The 10,595-nt window shown below is 32.8% G+C and overlaps 2 long non-coding RNA genes across 2 annotated transcripts; one reads left to right on the top strand and one right to left on the bottom strand.

The window, feature by feature from the left end:
- Positions 1–672: 672 nt before the first annotated feature.
- Positions 673–1,561, bottom strand: LOC113293779. Its single transcript, XR_003332555.1, has 2 exons — positions 1,416–1,561; positions 673–957 (listed from the first exon to the last, which is right to left on the bottom strand). It is a non-coding gene; the product is annotated as an uncharacterized LOC113293779 (long non-coding RNA).
- A 2,136-nt stretch (positions 1,562–3,697) lies between these two features.
- On the top strand, positions 3,698–4,445 carry LOC113293778. Its single transcript, XR_003332554.1, has 2 exons — positions 3,698–4,124; positions 4,218–4,445. It is a non-coding gene; the product is annotated as an uncharacterized LOC113293778 (long non-coding RNA).
- The last annotated feature ends 6,150 nt before the right edge of the window (positions 4,446–10,595 follow it).

The following is a 10,595-nucleotide window of genomic DNA, read 5'->3' as shown; positions in this document are numbered from 1 at the left end:
TCATTTTAACTTCTATGTTATAATAAAAGATCACTTGAAGATGCTGCCTGTTGTCACCTAAACATATATAGATACGATTTCTGAGTAAACCAATATGAATTATGGATGGAGAAAAATAAAATTATTACTTTTCTAATTGTATCACTAATGTTAAAATGACTAGATATTAATTGAAATTTTTTGTTAGACTATTATAGTAGGTTAGTGTAATATATCAAATTATGCTTGGTGTGTCTTATGTTGTAGTTTTATGCCTGGGTGTAATAACACAAGTGCCTTACAACTTGAACATATTCCATGCATATAAATATATCATAATTTTTCCTTTAAATATCAACATCCCCAGTTCCCGTATATGTGTGTCCTAAGGACATAAAGGAACCCTGTATTACCGGCCATATTGTTGTTATATGCAGCTGGGTCTAATTTAATAATACAGGCTACGATTAAAACTTTAAATCACGATCAGAACCTGCAATATGTTGGAACTAGGGCTGCACATGGGACGGTACAGTTCGGGTTTCTTATGAACCCGGTACCTGTACCCGGAATTGATCGGGTCTTCATTTCGAGGACCGGTACCTGTACATGTACCTGGACCTGTACTTGTAACACCGGTCCGGTACAAGTCAGTATTGAGTTTTTATACCTATTAGAAATTTAGAATCTTAATTACATAATTAAAATTGCAGTGAACGAAAAAATTATACAATTCCATAGATCAGAGTATCAGTTAACAAGCATTCATTCAACTAATCCCTGTAAAGAACAACATCAATACCATTATCTACAAAAATCATGACAGAAGCATTCATTCAACAAATTCCCTACAAACCAATGGAAGAAACATCAATCTTCTCATTGTTTTCTCGCCTTAACAGCACAACATCAACACCATTATCTACAGCTCACTGCACTTCAATTTCATTATTCCATTCACTGCCTCATGTTCTTTCCCTGTAAACCATACATTCACAAACTCTTTCAATCTCCATTACTATAATAACAACCACCAACAACCCATTTAATCCCTGTAAAGAACTAAATCTCATTTAACAAATTAATCTAACATGAAGGCAGCAATCGTATTAATGGAAACCAAATTATTATACCAAAACCATTCATCCAAAATCACTAAAATACGTAGAAAGACCAAATCAATTAAAATCCCTCTAAAATCTAAACAAAAATCATGAAATTGAAATCATCAATTATACTGCAATTCAATCAAGTGATGTAAAAGAAGGAAATCTAAGTTCAGAAGAACCCTAAATCAACAGAACAAGGGTTTACTGAAAAGTAAAAAACCTAAATCAATCTCAAATCAAATTAACAATTCAAAACCTAAATCAATCCAACAGAGATTGAATCATGCAATTACTTCAGAGAAAAAGCAGAATAGGAAGAATAAGTACCTGATATTAACCGGGTGATGAAGAAGAAGAATAATTGAACCAAAAGATTTGTAATTTTGTATCTCAAGTCCCACCCACGATTAACATCAACCCTAAGTTAAAGAACAGAGACGAGGCTGCGAGAGAAAAGAAGATGAAAAAAATGAAAAGAGAATATATTACTCGATAGTTACTAGGACTCTTAAAACTTGGATGAACGGATATGATTAGACAGTAATCAAAATATCAACGAATGATAATGACCGGGATATATGGTCCGGTACAGGCCAGGAATCATTAGGAATTGAGTACATATACCAGTCATACACCGGTTCCCTTATCCATTCCCGTTCCCTGTACTTGCTATCCCGGTTCGGTTCGGTACCGGTTCTTTTTTCCGGTTCTGGTTCGGTTCTCCGGCTCTGGTTCGGCTCTTGTGCAACCTTAGTTGGAACCCTTTTTGGTTTCGTCATATTTACTGTTATAATGGAACCAAAATATGCTGGAACCCTTTTTGGTTTCATCATAAAACAGTTATAAACATATAACATTTCGCTGCCTGTCTAGTATATCAATGTGGTTTGGGTTAAGTTGCAGGTGGTGCCAATAAACATAAATGTGATAATCATAATTGAAACCATTCATAAACCATTTAAATCTTTTGCTATTATAAGAATTTTTAAAGAAAACAGATAATGTTGCAAAAGGCTATTACAAGTATTACAATGAGTTGATATTACACTAATTTTTGTGTGTGCAATGACAGTAGTCTCTTATTTTCTAAATTTTTGGTGGTTTGGCCACCAGTATCATGTAGGAAAGATTCTCTCTCATGTTTTCCACTTTTTGATATATTCACCTCATGAGACTTCATGATTTCCCTTCAAGAGGCTCTTCATGTAATAACAAACATGAAGTCCACAATCTTCCCTGAAATTACAAAATAAATGTCTCAATGTTTAGACCTGCAAAAGAAAACTGTCCGTATGATATTAAAAAATTATTTCATCGAAAAAACAAGAACAAACTAAAACCACCAACAGTTTTGGTGGAACCAAATATAACAAAAGGAAACTGATGAAATCAAAAATGGTTTCACCAAAAAGACCAAAATAGAATAACACGACCAACAGTTCTGGTGGAACCAAATCTAACAAAGGGAAAATAATGGAACCGAAAATGGTTTCATCAGAATGACTAAAATTAATCAACACAGTTCTTGTGGTTTCAACAGAATGACTAAAATTAATCTCAACATCCGAATGATTTAAGCCAAAACAAGAATAAACTAACACCGCCAAACCAATATTGGTTTCATCAAAATGACCAGAATTAACCAACACCACCAAACCAGTATTGATGGAACCAAATTCGACAAGAGAAAAATGATAAAACCATTTAACACACCAACAATCCAGGTGGAACCATGTTCGACAAGGAAAAATGATGAAACCAAAAATGGTTTCATCAAAACTACCAGAATTAATTGACACACCAACAGTCCAGGTGGAACCATGTTCGACAAGGCAAAATAATGAAACCAAAAATGGTTTCATCAAAACTACCAGAATTAATGCCTACGTGATTTCATCAAAAAAGACCAAAAAAATTAATACCATCACCATAGAGTTTACGCGATTCTTACCTTTTGGAGTTTACTTTACTGTTTTCTTTGACTTTTCATCTCTCCTTTTCTCTTGTTTAGTTTTATTCATCACCATTTTGTTGTTTCAGAGGATTTAGGTCAGAAAATAGAGACGATTTAGGTCAGAATTGGTTTCATTGGTTGAAGTAAGTAATCATTAAAGAAGAGAAGTTAGGAAAATCGAAAATTATATGATGATTTTCGCTACGGGTGAAGACAGAAAGAATTCGTAAATCTGATTTAGGTCAGAATTGATTTCATTGGTTGAAGTAAGTAACCATTGAAAAAGAGAAGAAGGAAAAATCAAAAACCGGAAGATGATTTCGCGACGGATGAAGTAGATCTGATTTCTTCTTATGTTTCAGAAACTAGGAAAGAAAACTAGAAGAAAGTAACGACGGTATCTAAAAAATGAGTAGGATTTATTTGCTATGTTAGCTTTGAGCCGAATAAAAGTAAAGGGTATTTCAGACAGTTTAAGAATATTGGGGTTTTTTTACATCATTTGTTTTGTTGAAGTTTTCTTATATGGATGTTGACAGGCCTGGGACTCTAACGCGCGCGTTATTTTATAATTCCAGTTAAAGAAAAATAATCTCACATGTTAATAATCTCCAAAATTAAGATAAAAAATGAAACAACATTCTAAAAACTCAATTTCCAAGAAATACAGCTTTGAACTAGAATTCCATACCTTATAAAACTCTTTTTCCAATCTTGTTTTTGTCTGAACATTCTCAAATCTTCAATTGCACCTTCAAAATTTCTCAACCAAAATCAGCTTCAGGCGAGAGAAACTCTTCCCAAGGTGCCCAATTTCTTTCAACCCATTTACGTGTACGTGCTTCGTGTTCAGTTTCTTAATCTTTTGGACCAAATTTCTCTAAGAATGTTTCATCTACTGGGAATTAATCTGCTTTCAATAATCTGCTTTTAATTTTAAAGTGTTTGGGGATTAGGAAGTCTAATTCATAACAGTTGAATATACGATCCGCAAACTGCTTAAGGTATCTGCAAACTCCTCAATGGCAACTTGTGGTGATGAAACTTTCCGCTTGAAGGTGCATAAGAGGGTGGCCGATTAAGTAATTTTTCTATCTTATAAATAATTTTAAAATTGCTTAATTGAAATGTATAAAATGTTCAAGTTGATGTGAATTCAAAAGATTTTGATGTAGTTAAACAATGGAGTGCGTGGTGCCGATGGATTGGTATTGGTATCCCTGGTCAACAAATCTATGAAAGGAGTATCATCCACTCAGTCAATCAGGTACGTTATCTGGCATTCCCATAGTCCCATGGGTCTCCCTGATGGTGTTTGTTGATTGTTGTATTTGCATTATGGACTATTGGCTATTGTTGTGTTTACATTGTCTAAATCTTATAAAGTGTGTTATATTTTCTAACTCCATCGTTGTCACAATTCAGAAAGATTAAGTGATTTTAGATTGTAAGAGCAAGCCAGTTTGTAACCTTATTGAATATAATTCTTGATTTCATGGATCTTCTAGGAGCGTTCAGAATAGTCAAGCGAGATTATTTCATCTCTTGTAGGGTCGTCATGGATTTCCTAGTTTTTATGAGACTCCAGGATATTTGGTGGATGTCTCTTGTTATGTTGTTGTCTTACTGCACCTAAAATATTTCTGTGATCCTAACATGGATAATATTTCAGCCTTTCGATTAGTAAAAGTTTGTGTTGATCTTGCCTCTGGAAGGGCCATTTTTGAATCTGTCAGAGATGCTGCAGGTGTTTTCTGATGCCCCTTATGTTGGAGGGTTCGTTCTTGGATCCATTAGATTTTACGATGGGGAGCCCATTAGATTTTACGATTTGGGACAACGTGTCCCATCTCATCTGGTTTTCTGAAAATGTAAACTTTTATGAGATATCAGTGGTTTCCACACCAACCTTATGTTTCTCACTCATAGTACTCTGTTGCAAGTTCCTTTCTCAAGGCACCTACTTGTTTTTGCTAGAGAGTTGGTAGATGTACCTCGCTGTATTTGTTTGGTACACTCCTTTTAAAATCCTTATCTAGGGAAAGACTAGTAAGTATGAGATTGTTATCCATATTATTTGATACATTAGTTTTAGAAGTTACTCCCCAGAGTTGCTCTTCCCAAATGACCAATTAAAATTATTATTCAATCATTTTATTCGGAAACATTACAAGTTGAATCATATCAGAGAAGCGAAGTTTGGTGTTGTCCGATACTCCTGCTAAGTTTCAGAAGCATACTGGCTACTTCTTCTTTTCCGGCTTCATCGTCTCCACTAAGACGACTCTTCCTTCTTTTGTGAGGACTTCTTTATACGAACATCTAAAACAAACACACCTTCACTATTAGTAGTAAAAACCAAGATGGTGTTATGCGGAACAAAAAACTTTACTCAGAAGTGAGAACCAAGCATAAGGGTTGATGGTTATCAGTTTCTATAAAAGGGAAGGTCATTCTTGTAAGAAAGCAAATAGAAAAAACCAAAAAAAAGAATCTTTTCTACAGTTTCTTAGAAGTATAAAGATAATTTAGAATATGTGTAGAAGAATTTTTTGCTTTTTTGTTAAGAAATTCCATCCTTTTTTATGTGCAAAGAATGTACCACAAGCTAATTTTTTTTAGGACAACTAGGGATAATAGCTCAGCTAATTCTCTTGCTGACGTACATAAGGATAACTCTCTTACAAGAGGAATTATGATGTTTTTTGCATTATCTTATATATTCATCCCAGTTTACCTAAAATAAAGTAAAATATAAAGAACTTTAAACAAACAACTCGTTCGAGGCCTCATCTTAATCAGTGTTCATATTAAAAAATAAATGGGAAAATACTTCATAGAAAGTTACGCCAGGATGTAAATTTATTTATTTTTTCGAAATAAAAAATTAAAAAGGAAGCTAAAACATATAACTCAATATTCTTATAAAGGAAGCTAAAATATATTACATATAAATATTAATAGTGGCAAAAGATCTTCTATGATGTATAACTTTATATTTTCTTGATCTTTAAAGTGCTCGTTTCTAAAAGCGAGGCAATGCAATAAAGTATTTTGGTCACCGTTTAAAATTAGCCAAAAAAATGATTTCAAAACAAATAGTCAAAAAACAAAAACAAAGAAAGAAAACCTAAATAGAAAAATGAGAAAAAATATATTAAAAAAATAATCAGGAAAACACTTTGTACCGTTATGTCAACTATCCAACTCTACTTCGAGTAAAGTAGAACTTGAACTAGCTAATGAGTTTTGGAGTAGTTACTACTTCATAATGGGCCAAATTAAGCCAACTAAGTCAGTTTGGGACTTCGGGGTGGAAACTGCTCCTCATAGTATTTGCTGTTGTAATTCTTAAAACAGCTTCCTGGTTCATGTTTATAGTTTGTGACTTTGTACTACTACTACAAGAATACATGCGCATTTTATCATTTACAAATGTATATCAGCCTCATGATATATGATATTTGAGTTTTTATTACGAACTTTTACATTTCCAATTTTTTTAGTGTTCTATGAGAAATTGATCATCTATCTTTGAAACTCATCGTTTGTGTATCCGAATGATTTCACATCATGTATGTATATCATTCAGATCTTAATTCCAATCAAGTCCATACAGAGAAGACAGTTAACAAATGTTATCGATGTTCCTCAAATACCAAGTTCGATAATAACCCCCTAAACTGCCATACAGTTTAACCTTGTTAGAAAATTTGGTTGCAATAATTTCAATTCAGTTCATGAACAAATTAAAATGACTATCCTGATAGACTGGTCAATTTGGTTGTTATAGCTTGTAACCACAACTGAACAACTTAATGTTATATTTATGTGAACATGATATACAAAAAATAAAGAAATATTCCAGAGTAGTGGAAACATATCATACTTCATAAAAGAACTGCACCTTCTTTAATCGGTTTTACAGTCGACCTTTCAACATTTTCCAGCACAACTACATTTTCTTATTCCAAAATGCAATTATTTGTGGTTAACACGATGAAAAAACCAGTTGCATGTTATATACACTAGAAGTACATGAATTTTTTTCTATGAACTCACCATGGGGAAGTAAGTTTCTCCTCTTTCCATGTTGTCGCTCAAACACATGAGCATTGTTGTTATCCGCTGACCTTTATTTTGGTTGAAGTTTGTCTGATCATTTCCTTTTGGGAAAGTCCATATATAACAACACTTGGTTGTTCCCCAGTATCAACTTAATTAATGTTTGGTTTTATTGGTATCGGCTTAGACATTACACTCTTGTCACACTTATGATTTCAGAGCCTCATTTGCTTTTTTATTTTTAGATATAAGATGAATGAGCTCAGTAGGGTGCACATTAGTGTCTTTCTTACTTTCATTACGATGGAACTAATGCTTTTTGTCGGGGGAAAAAGGAAGAAGAAAAAAGTTGTAAATATAACCTTATAATGACTACGAAATCATTTTTAAACAACATTGTCATTCCGTTTTTTTTTAGGTTTTTGGTAAACATATTTATCAAGGTTTGGTTACTTTCACACCGGTTACCCGTTTCTTAAACTTTGATAAGGATTCTTTATTAAGTACCTTCATTCTTTTTATGATGGTTTTTCTTATATATATATATATATATATATGATCAAGATTAATATTTCATTATAATAACAAAGTTGGTAATGATGAATATTTTTATGTCGGTGCTAATGATAAATAGTGATAATAAACGTAATCAAAGAGTTTCAACATAATAATGAGCTTCGGCATAGAAGGAATAACAAAAAACATATCAAGAAAGATTCACAAAAAGCCGTCATATCTTTGACATAATGAATCAAGGGAAAATACGACAAAGACGTAACACTTTTTTGTAATAGCAAAGTTTGTGAGGTACATTAGTGGAAAGAACATGAGATTCTAACGTAAAACGATAAGAGAAAATGGAATACGGAGATTACTAGGGATGCGAAGAGAAGATAGAGATGTGAATAAACGATATTAAACAAGAGAAAAAAAAAAGATAAAATAGAATTTGTGTTGATAAAAGATATGACTTGGGAAAATCTCATATGCTTTTTTATATAGGCTTTTACTGATTAATACATAAAATAACTAAAATTCTAAAATCTCTGATACCTCAAAAATCTGCGACATGGTTTAACATTTGCGTCGTCCACTAATACTTCCTTCATACCTAGTGACCTGGAATTTATCATGTGACTCCAAATTTCATGAACTCTAATTTTACCAATAATAACCGAAATATATTAAGTAATTCGTATTTGCTTAACCTTTATCTGTAGTCCATCTCATAATCTAAAATTTCCATCAAATCCAAAATTTGCATAATGACACTAAAATATTTTAAAGTATCACAAAATTTACCAATATAACCAAAACGAAACCACATGACTTAAATAAAACTCGTTAGATTGGGGTATACCCGTATTAATTGAGATATACCAAATAAAACAAAATAGAGATCATCATGGAGTAATACTCAAAGCCCCTTAGCCAAATATTTTTGAAAATGGCTAAATTAACCCTAAGTGATTAACATTAATTTAATCTATATGATTAGGTTAGTTAAATTAGTTAGATTAATTTGTTGATTTATATATATGATTTTGAAAATAATTGAGTCAGAAAAAGAGTGAAGTAGTAGAAGAAGTTTGGGGGAGAAAGGTAGGGATTTGAGTATTTGGTGAGATGGGTGATTTTAATCCTAATTTTGAAGTGGGGGAATATTCTACAACTCCTATTGATGAATCTCTGCATGATAATCTACAAAATCATGATCGATGAAATGGATTATATATATGATTCTCACTTTTATTTTGCTCAAACTCAATGTCTACATAAATGATGAATATTTTGAGTCAAATGAAGTACCAAAAGACCCGGAAGAAGAATTGGGAGCTGAAATAGCCAAGTACACACCTTACCTGGTGAAGACTGTGATTTTTTCATATTTTAATTGCCAAATGATGGATAATGATTTTTTTTTAACTTTTTGTTGGCCAGTGTTATCACAAATGGATTTTGTCTACCCTTGATGACCACTGCGGCATATTTGAATATACCAAATCGAATGACTTTTCATAAGTTCTATTTTAGTCGTCATGTTTTTAAGACCAGAAAATACCGGTCGGATTGGTTATTGTTGAAGTCTTCACTATCGATATTATAGACCATTCGGACCAAATGTGTATCACTGCACATAGAATTGTGTTGTGAAATATGTTTCGGTCGTCAGTGTTTGTATATGCCGACTATGATAACTACTTTTTGGTCGTCAATGTTTGTATATGGCGACCTTACCAACTATTCTTTGGTTGTCCATGTTTGAATCTGTCGACCTTGCAGGCTTCTATTTTTTACCATAAGTTATGTCTAACTTGTGATGTTTTTGTAGATTGTATTGATATTAAACGATCATCTTGAAGCTTACAGTTTCAGGGAACCTGATACTTCCCCCCATTATGTTATAATCAATCTTTACATGTTATTTATATTTGAATGAATAATATGTATAATACTTCTAAGTTTATTTGTTAATTGCGATCGTAGGAATGGTCATCTAAAGACGAACCAGTGAATTGGGTTATTAAGAAAGTAAAAGAGAAGATTAGTGTTCTAGTAAAAAACACCCACCAACAACCTACGTGGTTTGAAATGGCTTGCGATTATGGTGAATGGATGGTAAATCACAAGAGAAAGGGTTATGGGTATGCTAAGAAGACGAATAGGGTGTACAAGATTATATTCTTGTTGAACCGTTACACCAAAATATGGATACTGAATAGAGTTGTTATTGGTTGAATAATTATAAAGATCCCCTCCCCGTTGCCAAGTTAAAACGACACGATTTCGATAAGTACAAACAAGTTAGGGAATTTCATCTCGAGAATCATACCAAATACCAAGTGGCCCTTGAATAGCATGAACAATAGACTTTCTCTTGTTGAAGTTGGCCAAAGAGTGAAAGTATGAAGTGTTTATGTCTGCATCAAGTAATTGTCACCTGCTTGCTGCATGAAGTATTCTTGTTGAATTAAAAGTCAGTTCTGTAAAGATGTAGTTAACTATTGAACTTCAGGACTACATGGAGGAATGTTGTTTTGGTAACAGTTCTGAAGTTGAGTATGAATGTCATGAATCGTAGCTTCAATATTACCAAAATTTAGTCATTTTCATTGTTGTAACTGAGTTCTAGTGTTCTGTACATACTCAAAAATTGATAAGAATGAGAAACCGATAAATGTTGATTCCAACTTTGTTGAATATCATTGGTGCAAGAGGGAAACCTTAACCAGCATTTGTATAGTTTAAAAAGAGACTGTTTATTTGAGCTAGGACTAGCATGTAACAAAATAGGACTATGATCATATGTTATAGGTATAAGATGTTGAAGCTATGAAGAAGTATAATTATTAATCCAATAAGAGTTATAACTAAATCCATATCTAATATAGAAAAGACACGATCAACCTCAGATCTATGATTAGACCAAGTGGTGCCTGAACCCATTAACCTAAATCAATAAGTCTAAACTGTTGTACAAAATCTCT

This window comes from Papaver somniferum, chromosome 7, assembly GCF_003573695.1.
Source record: "Papaver somniferum cultivar HN1 chromosome 7, ASM357369v1, whole genome shotgun sequence".
In the NCBI taxonomy this organism is placed as follows: domain Eukaryota; kingdom Viridiplantae; phylum Streptophyta; class Magnoliopsida; order Ranunculales; family Papaveraceae; genus Papaver; species Papaver somniferum.
Note: the sequence above shows the minus strand (reverse complement) of the source record. Positions and strands in the feature narration are given on the sequence as shown.